The sequence below is a fragment of the Bufo bufo genome, chromosome 7 (assembly GCF_905171765.1).
Source record: "Bufo bufo chromosome 7, aBufBuf1.1, whole genome shotgun sequence".
Classification (NCBI taxonomy): domain Eukaryota; kingdom Metazoa; phylum Chordata; class Amphibia; order Anura; family Bufonidae; genus Bufo; species Bufo bufo.
In genome coordinates this window covers 163,705,455-163,723,155 of record NC_053395.1, presented here as the reverse complement: position 1 = coordinate 163,723,155, position 17,701 = coordinate 163,705,455, and positions in this window count along the sequence as shown.

The following is a 17,701-nucleotide window of genomic DNA, read 5'->3' as shown; positions in this document are numbered from 1 at the left end:
GCCGGCAGAATTTACAGGGATATTTGGTGGGGCCCAATGCCGTTCTAAGGATGGTAAGGCCTGAGCAGGTACAGGCATTAGTCAATTGGGTGGCCGACAGTGCATCCAGCACGTTCACATTATCTCCCACCCAGTCTTCTGCAGAAAGCGCACAGATGGCGCATGAAAACCAAGCCCATCAGTCTGTCACATCACCCCCATGCATATCAGGGAAACTGTCTGAGCCTCAAGTTATGCAGCAGTCTCTTATGCTGTTTGAAGACTCTGCTGCCAGGGTTTCCCAAGGGCATCCACCTAGCCCTTCCCCAGGGGTGGAAGAGATAGAATGCACTAACGCACAACCACTTATGTTTCCTGATGATGAGGACATGGGAATACCACCTCAGCACGTCTCTGATGATGACGAAACACAGGTGCCAACTGCTGCGTCTTTCTGCAGTGTGCAGACTGAACAGGAGGTCAGGGATCAAGACTGGGTGGAAGACGATGCAGGCGACGATGAGGTCCTAGACCCCACATGGAATGAAGGTCGTGCCACTGACTTTCACAGTTCGGAGGAAGAGGCAGTGGTGAGACCGAGCCAACAGCGTAGCAAAAGACAAAGAGGGAGCAGTGGGCAAAAGCAGAACACCCGCCGCCAAGAGACTCTGCCTGCTACTGACCGCCGCCATCTGGGACCGAGCACCCCAAAGGCAGCTTCAAGGAGTTCCCTGGCATGGCACTTCTTCAAACAATGTGCTGGCGACAAGACCCGAGTGGTTTGCACGCTGTGCCATCAGAGCCTGTAGCGAGGCATTAACGTTCTGAACCTTAGCACAACCTGCATGACCAGGCACCTGCATGCAAAGCATGAACTGCAGTGGAGTAAACACCTTAAAAACAAGGAAGTCACTCAGGCTCCCCCTGCTACCTATTCTGCTGCTGCCGCCTCAGCCTCTTCTGCTGCTGCCGCCGCCTCGGCCTCTTCCTCCGCCTCTTTAGGAACGTTGGCACCTGCCGCCCAGCAAACATGGGATGTACCACCAACACCACCACCTATGTCACCAAGCATCTCAACCATGTCACACGGCAGCGTTCAGCTCTCCATCTCACAAACATTTGAGAGAAAGCGTAAATTCCCACCTAGCCACCCTCGATCCCTGGCCCTGAATGCCAGCATTTCTAAACTACTGGCCTATGAAATGCTGTCATTTAGGCTGGTGGACACAGACAGCTTCAAACAGCTCATGTCGCTTGCTGTCCCACAGTATGTTGTTCCCAGCCGGCACTACTTCTCCAAGAGAGCCGTGCCTTCCCTGCACAACCAAGTATCCGATAAAATAAAGTGTGCATTTCTAAACTACTGGCCTATGAAATGCTGTCATTTAGGCTGGTGGACACAGACAGCTTCAAACAGCTCATGTCGCTTGCTGTCCCACAGTATGTTGTTCCCAGCCGGCACTACTTCTCCAAGAGAGCCGTGCCTTCCTGCACAACCAAGTATCCGATAAAATCAAGTGTGAACTGCGCAACGCCATCTGTGGCAAGGTCCACCTAACCACAGATACGTGGACCAGTAAGCACGGCCAGGGACGCTATATCTCCCTAACTGCACACTGGGTAAATGTAGTGGCGGCTGGGCCCCAGGCGGAGAGCTGTTTGGCGCACGTCCTTCCGCCGCCAAGGATCGCAGGGCATCATTCTTTGCCTCCTGTCTCCTCCTCTTCTTACTTAGCTTCCTCCTCCTCTTCTTCCACCTGCTCATCCAGTCAGCCACACACCTTCACCACCAACTTCAGCACAGCCCGGGGTAAACGTCAGCAGGCCGTTCTGAAACTCATATGTTTGGGGGACAGGCCCCACACCGCACAGGAGTTGTGGGGGGGTATAGAACAACAGACCGACGAGTGGTTGCTGCCAGTGAGCCTCAAGCCCGGCCTGGTGGTGTGCGATAATGGCCGAAATCTCGTTGCAGCTCTGGGACTAGCCGGTTTGACGCACATCCCTTGCCTGGCGCATGTGCTGACTTTGGTGGTGCAGAAGTTCATTCGCAACTACCCCGACATGTCAGAGCTTCTGCATAAAGTGCGGGCCGTCTGTTCGCGCTTCCGGCGTTCACACCCTGCCGCTGCTCGCCTGTCTGCGCTACAGCGAAACTTCGGCCTTCCCGCTCACCGCCTCGATGAGACGTGCCCACCAGGTGGAACTCCACCTTGCACATGCTGGACAGACTGTGCGAGCAGCAGCAGGCCATAGTGGAGTTTCAGCTGCAGCACGCACGGGTCAGTCGCACTGCGGAACAGCACCACTTCCCCACTAATGACTGGGCCTCCATGCGAGACCTGTGTGCCCTGTTGCGCTGTTTCGAGTACTCCACCAACATGGCCAGTGGCGATGACGCCGTTATCAGCGTTACAATACCACTTCTATGTCTCCTTGAGAAAACACTTAGGGCGATGATGGAAGAGGAGGTGGCCCAGGAGGAGGAGGAGGAAGAGCGGTCATTTTTAGCACTTTCAGGCCAGTCTCTTCGAAGTGACTCAGAGGGAGGTTTTTTGCAACAGCAGAGGCCAGGTACAAATGTGGCCAGACAGGGCCCACTACTGGAGGACGAGGAGGATGAGGATGAGGAGGAGGTGGAGGAGGATGAGGATGAAGCATGTTCACAGCGGGGTGGCACCCAACGCAGCTCGGGCCCATCACTGGTGCGTGGCTGGGGGGAAACACAGGACGATGACGATACGCCTCCCACAGAGGACAGCTTGTCCTTACCTCTGGGCAGCCTGGCACACATGATCGACTACATGCTGCAGTGCCTGCGCAATGACAGCAGAGTTGCCCACATTTTAATGTGTGCGGACTACTGGGTTGCCACCCTGCTGGATCCACAGTACAAAGACAATGTGCCCACCTTACTTCATGCACTGGCATTGCAGAGATGTGGAAAAGTTTTGTCACCACGCCACAGCTAACTGCACCACCACCTGATACGGAACGTGTTAGCAGGGGGCAACATTTCACTAACATGGTGGAACAGTACCTGTGCACACCCCTCCACGTACTGACTGATGGTTCGGCCCCATTCAACTTCTGGGTCTCCAAATTGTCCACGTGGCCAGAGCTAGCCTTTTATGCCTTGGAGGTGCTGGCCTGCCTGGCGGCCAGCGTTTTGTCTGAACGTGTATTCAGCACGGCAGGGGGCGTCATTACAGACAAACGCAGCCGCCTGTCTACAGCCAATGTGGACAAGCTGACGTTCATAAAAATGAACCAGGCATGGATCCCACAGGACCTGTCCATCCCTTGTGCAGATTAGATATTAACTACCTCCCCTTAACCATATATTATTGTACTCCAGGGCACTTCCTCATTCAATCCTATTTTTATTTTTATTTTACCATTATATTGCGGGCAACCCAAAGTTGAATGAACCTCTCCTCTGTCTGGGTGCCGGGGCCTAAAAATATCTGACAGTGGCCTGTTCCAGTGGTGGGTGACATGAAGCCTGATTCTCTGCTATGATATGAAGACTGATTCTCTGCTGACATGAAGCCAGATTCTCTGCTATGGGACCTCTCTCCTCTGCCTGGGTGCCTGGGCCTAAATATGTGACAATGGACTGTTCCAGTGGTGGGTGACGTGAAGCCTGATTCTCTGCTATGACATGAAGACTGATTCTCTGCTGACATGAAGCCTGAATCTCTGTTATGGGACCTCTGTCTGGGTGCCGGGGCCTAAAAATATCTGACAGTGGCCTGTTCCAGTGGTGGGTGACATGAAGCCTGATTCTCTGCTATGACATGAAGACTGATTCTCTGCTGACATGAAGCCAGATTCTCTGCTATGGGACCTCTCTCCTCTGCCTGGGTGCCTGGGCCTAAATATGTGACAATGGACTGTTCCAGTGGTGGGTGACGTGAAGCCTGATTCTCTGCTATGACATGAAGACTGATTCTCTGCTGACATGAAGCCTGAATCTCTGTTATGGGACCTCTCTCCTCTGTCTGGGTGCCGGGGCCTAAAAATATCTGACAGTGGCCTGTTTTAGTGGTGGGTGACATGAAGCCTGATTCTCTGCTATGACATGAAGACTGATTCTCTGCTGACATGAAGCCAGATTCTCTGCTATGGGACCTCTCTCCTCTGCCTGGGTGCCTGGGCCTAAATATGTGACAATGGACTGTTCCAGTGGTGGGTGACGTGAAGCCTGATTCTCTGCTATGACATGAAGACTGATTTTCTGCCATGAGACCTCTCTCCAATTGATATTGGTTAATTTTAATTTATTTTATTTTTATTTTAATTCATTTCCCTATCCACATTTATTTGCAGGGGATTTAACTACATTTTGCTGCCTTTTGCTGCCCTCTAGCCCTTTCCTGGGCTGTTTTACAGCCTTTTTAGTGCCGAAAAGTTCGGGTCCCCATTGACTTTAATGGGGTTCGGGTCCCGAACCCGAACATTTCCGGGAAGTTCGGCCGAACTTCTCGAACCCAAACATCCAGGTGTTCGCTCAACTCTACTCAAGGACAAATTCAATCTGCCAATGAAAGACTTCTATAAGTACTTAAGAATCCGGCACCTAGTCCAGACATCATTAGGAGAACCAGTACGTATCAACAGATCCATTTTGAAACTGTGGTCGACACCAAGATCCTTCAATCTCCCCCTTAGGCCTTATTACGTAATGTTAGGCAACAAAGAGTCATTTACTAAGTCTGCACCCTTCCTGTCTTGGGAGAAAGAATTGGGCCACACATATTCATATGCCCAGTGGTTGTCGGCCTTGCGATTGTCTGCTAAGATTCTGAAATGTACCTCTCATTATGAATCAATAATGAAGACCACCCTATGGTGGTACTATACCCCAGACAGGTTGAGCCACATGTTTTCTACTACAACAAATCAATGTTGGAGGGGATGTGGATGCAGGGGCACTCTGATACATATCCTTTGGCTATGCCCAAAAATTACAGATATTTGGAAGGAGGTCTTTGAAGTTGCCACTGTCATTATAGGTCGACCATTGCCTCCCTCTCCTTCTTTGGCTTTATTGTATCTAAATCTAGATACCTTTCCGGATAAATATAGACTAGCGTTGGCGAATATATTTCTCGCTACAAAAATGTCCATCACTTGTAATTGGAAAAGCAACATTATCCTGTCACTATCAGAGATACTCCAGAGAGTTAACATTACATTTATGTATGAAAAAACCTTATCCTTTCTACGTAAATCCCCGGATGGCCCTCTGAAGGCTTGGGAGGCATGGTCCAACTCACCATATTGTAACCTTACTTGACTGCTATAGGTTCGCATACCTTGATTGTATAATCTCATATCTCAGAATTGTGCCTGTGCCGCTCATTCCTTATGTTACCCACTATGTTTATTTCCTTTTACTGATTGTTCCCACAATCTTTTGTAAAATGTCTTTGCATTTTATGACATATATCAAAGTATAACTCCTTTGTAAACCTCAATAAAAATTTATTGATGAAAAAAAAAAAAAAAAGCTCTGCATGTCCTCCATCAACAACACGTCTGTAAAGCGTCCTGTCCTTGCCGGCGTGAACGTGGTAGGAGGAGGATTACTTTCACCTCTTCCCCTGTTAGATTCCCGTTGTGCTGTGACATCACCCTTATACGCTGTGTAAAGCATACTTTTTAACTCGTTTTGTAACTGCTGCATCGTTTCCGACTTCCGGTAATTCAGTAACATTTCAGCCACTTTCTGCTTATACCGGGGGTCTAGTAGCGTGGCCACCCAGTACAGGTCGTTCTCCTTCAACCTTTTTATATGAGGGTCTCTCAACAGGCATGACAGCATGAAAGACCCCATTTGCACAAGGTTGGATGCCGAGCTACTCATGTCCTGTTCCTCGTCCTCACTGATCTCATTGAAGGTCTGTTCTTCCCCCCAGCCACGTACAACACCACGGGTACCAGATAGGTGACAATGAGCACCCTGGGATGCCTTCTGTGGTTGGTCTTCCTCCTCCTCAAAGCCACATTCCTCCTCTAACTCCTCTTCCTCAGACTCCTCTTCCAGCGTTGCTGCAGGTCCAGCAAGTGATGCTGATAAGGCTGTTTCTGGTGGTGATGGTGACCACAACTCTTCCTCTTCACGCTCATCTACGGCCTGATCCAGCACTCTTCGCAGGGCACGCTCCAGGAAGAAAACAAATGGGATGATGTCGCTGATGGTGCCTTCTGTGCGACTGACTAGGTTTGTCACCTCAAAAGGACGCATGAGCCTACAGGCATTGTGCATGAGCGTCCAGTAACTAAATACCCAGCTCCGCAGAGGCTGTCCTAGCACCCCGGTCATACAAATACTCGTTGACGGCTTTTTCTTGTTGGAGCAGGCGGTCGAACATTAGGAGTGTTGAATTCCAACGTGTCGGGCTGTCGCAAATCAAGCGCCTCACTGGCATGTTGTTTTGCCGCTGAATATCAGAAAAGTGCGCCATGGCCGTGTAGGAACGTCTGAAATGGCCACACACCTTCCTGGCCTGCTTGAGGACGTCCTGTAAGCCTGGGTACTTATGCACAAAGCGTTGTACGATCAGATTCAACACATGTGCCATGCACAGCACATGTGTCAACTTGCCCAAATTCAATGCCGCCAACAAATTGCTTCCGTTGTCACACACCACTTTGCCGATCTCCAGTTAGTGCGGGGTCAGCCACTGATCCACCTGTGCGTTCAGGAGTGCTGGTCCGGTGTGACTCTCTGCTTTCAGGGAAGTCAACCCCAAGTCTGCGTGACACTGTCGTATCCGGGATGTGGAATAGCCCCTGGGGAGCTGGGGGGTGCAGTTGATGTGGAGCAAGACGCAGCAGAAGAAGAGGACTCAGCCGAGGAGGTTAGCGAAGAGGATGGAGTAGGAGGAGTAGAGGAGGTGGCTGCAGGCCTGCCTGCAAGTTGTGGCAGTGTCACCAACTCCTCTGCAGAGCCACGCATTCCATGCTTGGCAGCCGTCAGCAGGTTTACCCAATGCGCAGTGTACGTGATATACCTGCCCTGACCGTGCTTTGCAGACCAGGTATCAATGTTCAGATGGACCCTTGCCCCAAAACTGTGTGCCAGACATGCCATGACTTCCTTTTCCACAATAGAGTACATGTTGTGGATTGCCTTTTGTGAAAAAAAAATTCGGCCGGGTACCTTCCACTGCGGTGTCCCAATAGCTGCAAATTTTTTGAAGGCCTCAGACTCCACCAGCTTGTATGGTAAAAGCTGGCGGGCTAAGAGTTCCGACAAGCCAGATGTCAGGCGCCGGGTATGGGGGTGACTCTGTGACATTGGCTTCTTACGCTCAAACATTTCCTTGACAGACACCTGACTGTGGGCAGATGAGCAGGAACTGCTGAAGGTGAGAGGCGGAGTGGCGGGTGGTTGAGAGGGGGCAAGGAGGACAGCAGTGGTTGACGTGGCTGAAGATGCTGGACCAGGAGGAGGATGGTGGCTTTGAGTTTGTGTGCTGCTTGTACTCAATGCATTGATTGGCGTGCTGTCTGGCTGACCCCAGGTGCCAATACATGCTGTCTGACTGTGCCACTAGCTCCTTGCGGCGACCTCCCCCTGCTTCCAACTCGTCTCCTCCTCCTCTCTGTCTCCCCATCTGAACTTTCCCCCTGTTCTTCTTCTCTTCGAGCGGGCACCCACGTGACATCCACGGACACATCGTCATCATCAACCGCTTCACTTGTATCTGACAACTCAGCAAAGGAAGCAGCAGCGAGTACAACATCATCATCATCACACCGTACGTCCATGTGTGTAATGCTGCCTGACTGAGACATATCCCTGTTATCTACATCCTCTGGCAATAATGGTTGCACATCACTCATTTCTTCCAACTGATGTGTAAATAACTCCTCTGACAGATCAAGTGAAGCGGCTGTGGTGCTAGTGTTGGTGGTGGCGGCAGGCGGGCGAGTGGTAACTTGAGAGGTGCCCGAAGCTGAGCTGGAGGAGGATGGTGCGTCAAGGTTCTGAGCGGAAGCTGTAGAAGATTGGGTGTCCCGTGTTAGCCAGTCAACTATGTCCTCAGAACTTTTCGAGTTAAGGGTACGTGGCCTCTGAACACTGGGCATTATTCTAGGGCCAAAGGAAATAACAGCACCACGACAACGACGGCCCCTGCGGGGTGGCCTGCCTCTGCCTGTCATTTTTTTTTAGATAAGTGGTACTATGTGTGCAAGCTACTGTGCTACCCGATATGAGTGGTGGGCAGTGGTCACAGTACAGTCTGTGTGCCTGACACACACTGGCAGGCAACTGCAATTATATTACAGAGAAAAAATGGTATTACTTTTTTATCTGCAAGCTACTGTGCCACCAGATATGAGTGGTGGGCACTGGCAGTGGGCACAGTACACTTTGTGGGCCTGACACACACACTGGCAGGCAACTGCAATTATATTACAGAGAAAAAAATATATTACTTTGTTATCTGCAAGCTACTGTGCAACCAGATATGAGTGGTGGGCACTGGCAGTGGGCACAGTACACTCTGTGGGTCTGACACACACTGGCAGGCAACTGCAATTATATTACAGAGAAAAAAATGTATTACTTTTTTATCTGCAAGATACTGTGCCACCAGATATGAGTGGTGGGCACTGGCAGTGGGCACAGTACACTCTGTGGGCCTGAGACACACACTGGCAGGCAACTGCAATTATATTACAGAGAAAAAATTGTATTACTTTTTTATCTGCAAGCTACTGTGCCACCAGATATGAGTGGTGGGCACTGGCAGTGGGCACAGTACACTCTGTGGGCCTGACACACACTGGCAGGCAACTGCAATTATATTACAGAGAAAAAATTGTATTACTTTTTTATCTGCAAGCTACTGTGCCACCAGATATGAGTGGTGGGCACTGGCAGTGGGCACAGTACACTCTGGGGGCCTGACACACACTGGCAGGCAACTGCAATTACACTGCTCAAAAAAATAAAGGGAACACAAAAATAACTCATCCTAGATCTGAGTTAATTAAATATTCTTCTGAAATACTTTGTTTATACATAGTTGAATGTGTTGACAACAAAATCACGCAAAAAAAAAAATGGAAATCAAATTTTTTAACCCTTGGAGGTCTGGATTTGGAGTCACTCTCAAAATTAAAGTGGAAAAACACACTACAGGCTGATCCAACTTTGATGTAATGTCCTTAAAACAAGTCAAAATGAGGCTCAGTAGTGTGTGTGGCCTCCACGTGCCTGTATGACCTCCCTACAACGCCTGTGCATGCTCCTGATGAGGTGGCGGACGGTCTCCTGAGGGATCTCCTCCCAGACCTGGACTAAAGCATCTGCCAACTCCTGGACAGTCTGTGGTGCAACGTGACGTTGGTGGATAGAGCGAGACGTGATGTCCCAGATGTGCTCAATTGGATTCAGGTCTGTGGAACGGGCGGGCCAGTCCATAGCATCAATGCCTTCGTCTTGCAGTAACTGCTGACACACTCCAGCCACATGAGGTCTAGCATTGTCTTGCATTAGGAGGAACCCAGGGCCAACTGCACCAGCATATGGTCTCACAAGGGGTCTGGGGATCTCATCTCGGTACCTAATGGCAGTCAGGCTACCTCTGGCGAGCACATGGAGGGCTGTGCGGCCCTCCAAAGAAATGCCACCCCACTCCATTACTGACCCAATGCCAAACCGGTCATGCTGGAGGATGTTGCAGGCAGCAGAACGTTCTCCACGGCGTCTCCAGCCCCTGTCACGTCTGTCACGTGTGCTCAGTGTGAACCTGCTTTCATCTGTGAAGAGCACAGGGCGCCAGTGGCGAATTTGCCAATCTTGGTGTTTTCTGGCAAATGCCAAACGTCCTGCACGGTGTTGGGCTGTAAGCACAACCCCCACCTGTGGACGTCGGGCCCTCATATCACCCTCATGGAGTCTGTTTCTGACCGTTTGAGCAGACACATGCACATTTGTGGCCTGCTGGAGGTCATTTTGCAGGGCTCTGGCAGTGCTCCTCCTGTTCCTCCTTGCACAAAGGCGGAGGTAGCGGTCCTGCTGCTGGGTTGTTGCGCTCCTACGGCCTCCTCCACGTCTCCTGATGTACTGGCCTGTCTCCTGGTAGCGCCTCCATGCTCTGGACACTACGCTGACAGACACAGCAAACCTTATTGCCACAGCTCGCATTGATGTGCCATCCTGGATAAACTGCACTACCTGAGCCACTTGTGTGGGTTGTAGACTCCGTCTCATGCTACCACTAGAGTGAAAGCACCGCCAGCATTCAAAAGTGACCAAAACATCAGCCAGGAAGCATAGGAACTGAGAAGTGGTCTGTGGTCACCACCTTCAGAACCACTCCTTTATTGGGGGTGTCTTGCTAATTGCCTATAATTTCCACCTGTTGTCTATCCCATTTGCACAACAGCATTTACAGAGAAAAAATTGTATTACTTTTTTATCTGCAAGCTACTGTGCCACCAGATATGAGTGGTGGGCACTGGCAGTGGGCACAGTACACTCTGGGGGCCTGACACACACTGGCAGGCAACTGCAATTACACTGCTCAAAAAAATAAAGGGAACACAAAAATAACTCATCCTAGATCTGAGTTAATTAAATATTCTTCTGAAATACTTTGTTTATACATAGTTGAATGTGTTGACAACAAAATCACGCAAAAAAAAAAATGGAAATCAAATTTTTTAACCCTTGGAGGTCTGGATTTGGAGTCACTCTCAAAATTAAAGTGGAAAAACACACTACAGGCTGATCCAACTTTGATGTAATGTCCTTAAAACAAGTCAAAATGAGGCTCAGTAGTGTGTGTGGCCTCCACGTGCCTGTATGACCTCCCTACAACGCCTGTGCATGCTCCTGATGAGGTGGCGGACGGTCTCCTGAGGGATCTCCTCCCAGACCTGGACTAAAGCATCTGCCAACTCCTGGACAGTCTGTGGTGCAACGTGACGTTGGTGGATAGAGCGAGACGTGATGTCCCAGATGTGCTCAATTGGATTCAGGTCTGTGGAACGGGCGGGCCAGTCCATAGCATCAATGCCTTCGTCTTGCAGTAACTGCTGACACACTCCAGCCACATGAGGTCTAGCATTGTCTTGCATTAGGAGGAACCCAGGGCCAACTGCACCAGCATATGGTCTCACAAGGGGTCTGGGGATCTCATCTCGGTACCTAATGGCAGTCAGGCTACCTCTGGCGAGCACATGGAGGGCTGTGCGGCCCTCCAAAGAAATGCCACCCCACTCCATTACTGACCCAATGCCAAACCGGTCATGCTGGAGGATGTTGCAGGCAGCAGAACGTTCTCCACGGCGTCTCCAGCCCCTGTCACGTCTGTCACGTGTGCTCAGTGTGAACCTGCTTTCATCTGTGAAGAGCACAGGGCGCCAGTGGCGAATTTGCCAATCTTGGTGTTTTCTGGCAAATGCCAAACGTCCTGCACGGTGTTGGGCTGTAAGCACAACCCCCACCTGTGGACGTCGGGCCCTCATATCACCCTCATGGAGTCTGTTTCTGACCGTTTGAGCAGACACATGCACATTTGTGGCCTGCTGGAGGTCATTTTGCAGGGCTCTGGCAGTGCTCCTCCTGTTCCTCCTTGCACAAAGGCGGAGGTAGCGGTCCTGCTGCTGGGTTGTTGCGCTCCTACGGCCTCCTCCACGTCTCCTGATGTACTGGCCTGTCTCCTGGTAGCGCCTCCATGCTCTGGACACTACGCTGACAGACACAGCAAACCTTATTGCCACAGCTCGCATTGATGTGCCATCCTGGATAAACTGCACTACCTGAGCCACTTGTGTGGGTTGTAGACTCCGTCTCATGCTACCACTAGAGTGAAAGCACCGCCAGCATTCAAAAGTGACCAAAACATCAGCCAGGAAGCATAGGAACTGAGAAGTGGTCTGTGGTCACCACCTTCAGAACCACTCCTTTATTGGGGGTGTCTTGCTAATTGCCTATAATTTCCACCTGTTGTCTATCCCATTTGCACAACAGCATGTGAAATTGATTGTCACTCAGTGTTGCTTCCTAAGTGGACAGTTTGATTTCACAGAAGTGTGATTGACGTGGAGTTACATTGTGTTGTTTAAGTGTTCCCTTTATTTTTTTGAGCAGTGTATATTACAGAGAAAAATTTTTATTATTTTTTTATCTGCAAGCTACTGTGCCACCAGATATGAGTGGTGGGCACTGGCAGTGGGCACAGTACACTCTGTGGGCCTGACACACACTGGCAGGCAACTGCAATTATATTACATAGAGAAAATTGTATTACTTTTTTTATCAGCAAGCTACTGTGCCACCAGATATGAGTGGTGGGCACTGGCAGTGGGCACAGTACACTCTGTGGGCCTGACACACACTGGCAGGCAACTGCAATTATATTACAGAGAAAAAATTGTATTACTTTTTTTATATGCAAGCTACTGTGCCACCAGATATGAGTGGTGGGCACTGGCAGTGGGCACAGTACACTCTGTGGGCCTGACACACACTGGCAGGCAACTGCAATTATATTACAGAGAAAAAATTGTATTACTTTTTTATCTGCAAGCTACTGTGCCACCAGATATGAGTGGTGGGCACTGGCAGTGGGCACAGTACACTCTGTGGGCCTGACACACACTGGCAGGCAACTGCAATATATATATATTAACTCTTGAACCAAAGGGTCTTAACCGAGAGTATGAATTGAGTGCATTTTTGTAAATAATTGATGATGTTCAGTATTCAGAATTATCATGTTTTATTTTTATTTTTTTATTAGTCACAGAAAAAATGACAAAAAATGACAAGATGGAAAACTCCTTGAACTAAGTCTAGCCTGTACGAGATAAATACGTCTCAGGGTAATTATTATTATTTATTTTTTGGCTTGAATGGATTTTTGTCTGTTTGCATCGCATGCTTGCTGGCTTACCTTTTTGATTTCTTTCCTTTTCCTTTATGCAGATAGCTACAAAATATCCATTAGCATTGTGATCATGCATTACAATGCTTTATGGATCATGTCTTCAGTTGTAACATTTTTGTTTTGTATATACAAGTTACCATGGTAACGTGACGTCAACACGTCTGAACGCCGGTGATCGCGCACTATTTAAATGTATTTGTAACCTATGTTCATTATGCTTGACAAAGGCTCACTGTTGAGCCGAAACACGTGTTACTTTGAGTAGCGCTGTATCCATGCTTTTATGCTTTCAATAAAGCAATCATTCAACAAGCAGTGAAGTGCCGGTCTTTTCTTGAATATTGAAGCGGGTTTCTTCATACCCTGGACGCGAGCACCACGACACATGAGGAGGAGTGCCGACTGTTTCGCATCGTTTGTATATACACTCACCTAAAGAATTATTAGGAACACCATACTAATACGGTGTTGAACCCCCTTTTGCCTTCAGAACTGCCTTAATTCTACGTGGCATTGATTCAACAAGGTGCTGATAGCATTCTTTAGAAATGTTGGCCCATATTGATAGGATAGCATCTTGCAGTTGATGGAGATTTGAGGGATGCACATACAGGGCACGAAGCTCCCGTTCCACCACATCCCAAAGATGCTCTATTGGGTTGAGATCTGGTGACTGTGGGGGCCATTTTAGTACAGTGAACTCATTGTCATGTTCAAGAAACCAATTTGAAATGATTCGAGCTTTGTGACATGGTGCATTATCCTGCTGGAAGTAGCCATCAGAGGATGGATACATATTCTCATTCTGTTTACGCCAAATTCGGACTCTACCATTTGAATGTCTCAACAGAAATCGAGACTCATCAGACCAGGAACATTTTTCCAGTCTTCAACAGTCCAATTTTGGTGAGCTCGTGCAAATTGTAGCCTCTTTTTCCTATTTGTAGTGGAGATGAGTGGTACCCGGTGGGGTCTTCTGCTGTTGTAGCCCATCCGCCTCAAGGTTGTGCGTGTTGTGGCTTCACAAATGCTTTGCTGCATACCTCGGTTGTAACGAGTGGTTATTTCAGTCAACGTTGCTCTTCTATCAGCTTGAATCAGTCGGCCCATTCTCCTCTGACCTCTAGCATCCACAAGGCATTTTTGCCCACAGGACTGCCGCATACTGGATGTTTTTCCCTTTTCACACCATTCTTTGTAAACCCTAGAAATGGCTGTGCTTGAAAATCCCAGTAACTGAGCAGATTGTAAAATACTCAGACCGGCCCGTCTGGCACCAACAACCATGCCACGCTCAAAATTGCTTAAATCACCTTTCTTTCCCATTCTGACATTCAGTTTGGAGTTCAGGAGATTGTGAGGTGCAGCGTACTCAAGTTGTGTGTAGAAATGTGTTCCTGGGTGTAGTAGTGCAATAGACACTAACCTGAGACGGCTGACTCTCTGCATAGGCAGGTGATGGTAGGAAAATGTTTGTGACGCCAGTGCCAATTAAACGGTGGCACGCCGTTGCTGATAGCAGGAATAACTGAGGAACCACGTGATGTTAAAACAAAACTCCAACTTTAGTAGTTTCCATGTAGAGACATTAATGGAAGCACAGTTCCTTTGCATACAGTTGATTTTTCAATACGGTCGATGCAGGCAATACAGATTAAGCAAGGTGACTTCAGAGTGTGAAACACAGGACTTGCAGTACAGGAGCTTGCACTCTACTCCTGACTGATCCTGGGACATAGAAAATCTTCTCCAAGGCCCAATACCTTAACTCTGGCGTATATCCTTGGTTCTCTCTTTATAAAGTACCTCCTCTGTTATCTTGAGTACCTCTTGCTTTCCTTAACATGCCTCTGTCTCTCCCTCAGCTTCCTCAGCCTCTAGAAACTTCAGCACACTCTAGAAACTTCTGAACTCTAGACTAGACTGACTTTTGCTTCCCTGTCTGGGCCTTATATAAACTAGGGCTCTCTAGCTCCCTCTAGTGACTAGAAGCTGGAATGACACCCCTAGCAGGCCTGTACATGCAAGTGTCACAGTAACAGGGAAATACATAACATTACATTACATGACAATTTATAAAGATGACATATACCAACTTCCCCATAAATAAGGGGGGACGACAGCACACCAAGTGACACTTTTGTAGTGACGGGCATTACAGTCCCCGTACACTACATACCCCACTGCTTTAAGCTGAGTACGACCTCGTACTCCATCAGGGCTCGCCCAACTGGAATCTCTACCTGAAACAGAAAAAAGAGACATGCAGGCATACATACATGTAATTCATCTGCATTTACATTCATATCAGGTCCAATTGGCAAAGATGAAGGGTGGTGACAAGGGGCGTCGTTCTCTTCTCCTCAGGATAGTGAATGGAACTGGGGCGCTGACCTGGCACAGCGTAACATTATAACCAGGATAGTCCATGACAATGAATAAGTCCATAATAGAACAGCAAAACAGATAAATCAGTATAAAAACGGAACTACCCAGGAGTTTCCTGTGGGTGTATCACAGGCAAGGGCTCACGTGGAGGAGTCCATTCTTGCGCACAAATGTCAAGTAAGGTATTGCCAGTAGCAACTGTTTGGGAGGAGACACCACCAGAATAGTCAAAGTCTCCTAAACGGACTGGCGGGCGTCCCCTGGTCATCCGGGTAGACCTTCTCAAAACAGGGGTCTCCTCTTCCCTTAGCAACGAGGTAGAAGAGAGAGGAGCAACAGGAGGGTCTCCATCAGGGAGATCTTGGTCAGGAACAACTGGAACAACTGGAACAATTAGATCCACTAGAGGGGGAACTGGATCCGGTGCATCTTGAACCAGCTCTTCCGGAGGTGAAGTTACAGTAGGTGCCGGAGCAGGCACCAACAAGTTTAACCAAGGTGTCAGAAGCCAATGCATGGGATCAGCGTCATACCTCAGATTACTAACAGCCTGCATAGGATCCTCGGGCTGTATTGCTGACTCTGACACAGGATATTCAGATCCAGAACTCTCGGCACTAGGTTCTGGTGTCAGGCAGAGCTTTAACCGGTTTCGGTGTGCAATTTGGGATCCCTTGTCTTCCCGGGTGATCTCATAAGTGTGAGTTCCAACATTTGGGATTGCAGTGACAACATAGGGACTTCGCTCCCATTTACTGTCCAATTTACTGGTACGGCGGTTATTCTTTAACCATACCACGGCCCCTATTGTCAAGGGTTCTGCATGGGCTGCTTGATCATAGTCTCTCTGCTGTCGGTCCCTAGCATAGTCCATACGCTCCTGAACAATGGCTTTGGCTGTATTCAATCGCCTTTGATGTTCAGCAACCCAGTCGGTGTTAGGTAATGGGTTAATGCAATCAGGTACGTGTATGTCCAATGAATGATCAGCAGGCAATGTCCCTTGGCGCCCAAACATCAAGTAAAAAGGGGTATACCCGGTGGAACAATGTATGGTATGATTGTATGTGAACATGAGCTGTGGCAACAGACTGGGCCAATCTCCTCTGTTCTCAGGAGGCACGGCCCTCAGCATCTCTATCAAGGTCTGATTCATTTTTTCACATAATCCGTTACCTTGAGGATGGTAGGCCGTTGTCCGGATCTTCTTACAGTTGTGTAAGCAGCACAGTTCATGGAACAGATGGGACTCAAAAGCAGGTCCTTGATCGGTGAGGATCTTTTCCGGACATCCATAGGGCAGGAGGAAGTGCTTCCAGAACATTTCGGCTGTAGTCTTGGCTGTCTGGTCTCTCACAGGCACTGCTACAACAAACTTTGTGAAATGGTCAATAATAGTCATGGCATAAGCATACCCTGAGCGACTAGGCTCCAGTTTCACATGGTCGATGGCGACAAGTTCAAGAGGACGGGTACTTACAATGGGTCTCAGTGGTGCCCTCTGATCATGGTGCTCACTTCGTTTTAAGGCACAGGCTACACACTCCCGACACCACTTCTCCATGTCTTCTCTCATGCCCACCCAGTAAAACCGCTGGCGGATAGTAGCCTCAGTCTTTTGGACCCCAAAGTGACCGGATTGATTGTGGTACATCTCCAACACCATACCTGCATCTCGTCGGGGTATGAGAATCTGGTGCACTCTCTCGTTGGACACTGGGTCTAGGCTTCTCCGTAGCAATAGACCCTTTTGTATGAAGAGTTGATGGCGCTGTCTCCACAGTTTGATGAGTTCAGGATCTGCACTCTTACGCCGAATCCTCTCAGGGGCTCTGCCACTAGTAATGAAGTCCAACAACTCACCCAGCACTCTACTTTCAGACTGTAGTTTCACCCACCTTTCTTCTTTAGGATCAGGCCTACTGGAGGGTGAAGGAACTGCAGCTCTGTTATTGGTAGCTCGAGCCTGATCCTGTTGAGCAAATTTGTTATAGAAAGCCGGCAACTCTACATCTTCCCAAGCATCTCGCACATCATCAGGAGCTGTCTCTGTGGGAAGCCTGGATAAAGCATCAGCATTATCATTAGTACGTCCAGCACGATACTTTACAGAGAAATTATAGTTGGCAAGGCGAGAGGCCCATCTCTGCTACAAGGCCCCCAATTTAGCTGTATTTAGATGTGCCAGAGGGTTATTGTCAGTGAATGCAATGAACGGGGTGGCGGCTAGATAATCCTTGAATTTTTCTGTCACCGCCCACACTAATGCCAGGAACTCTAGTTTGAAGGAACTATAATTCTGGTCATTTTTCTCAGCTGCTTTCAGGGAGCGGCTTGCATATGCTATCACTCTCTCTTTTCCCTCTTGGATCTGGGCTAACACAGCTCCCAGGCCTTGCTTGCTAGCATCAGTA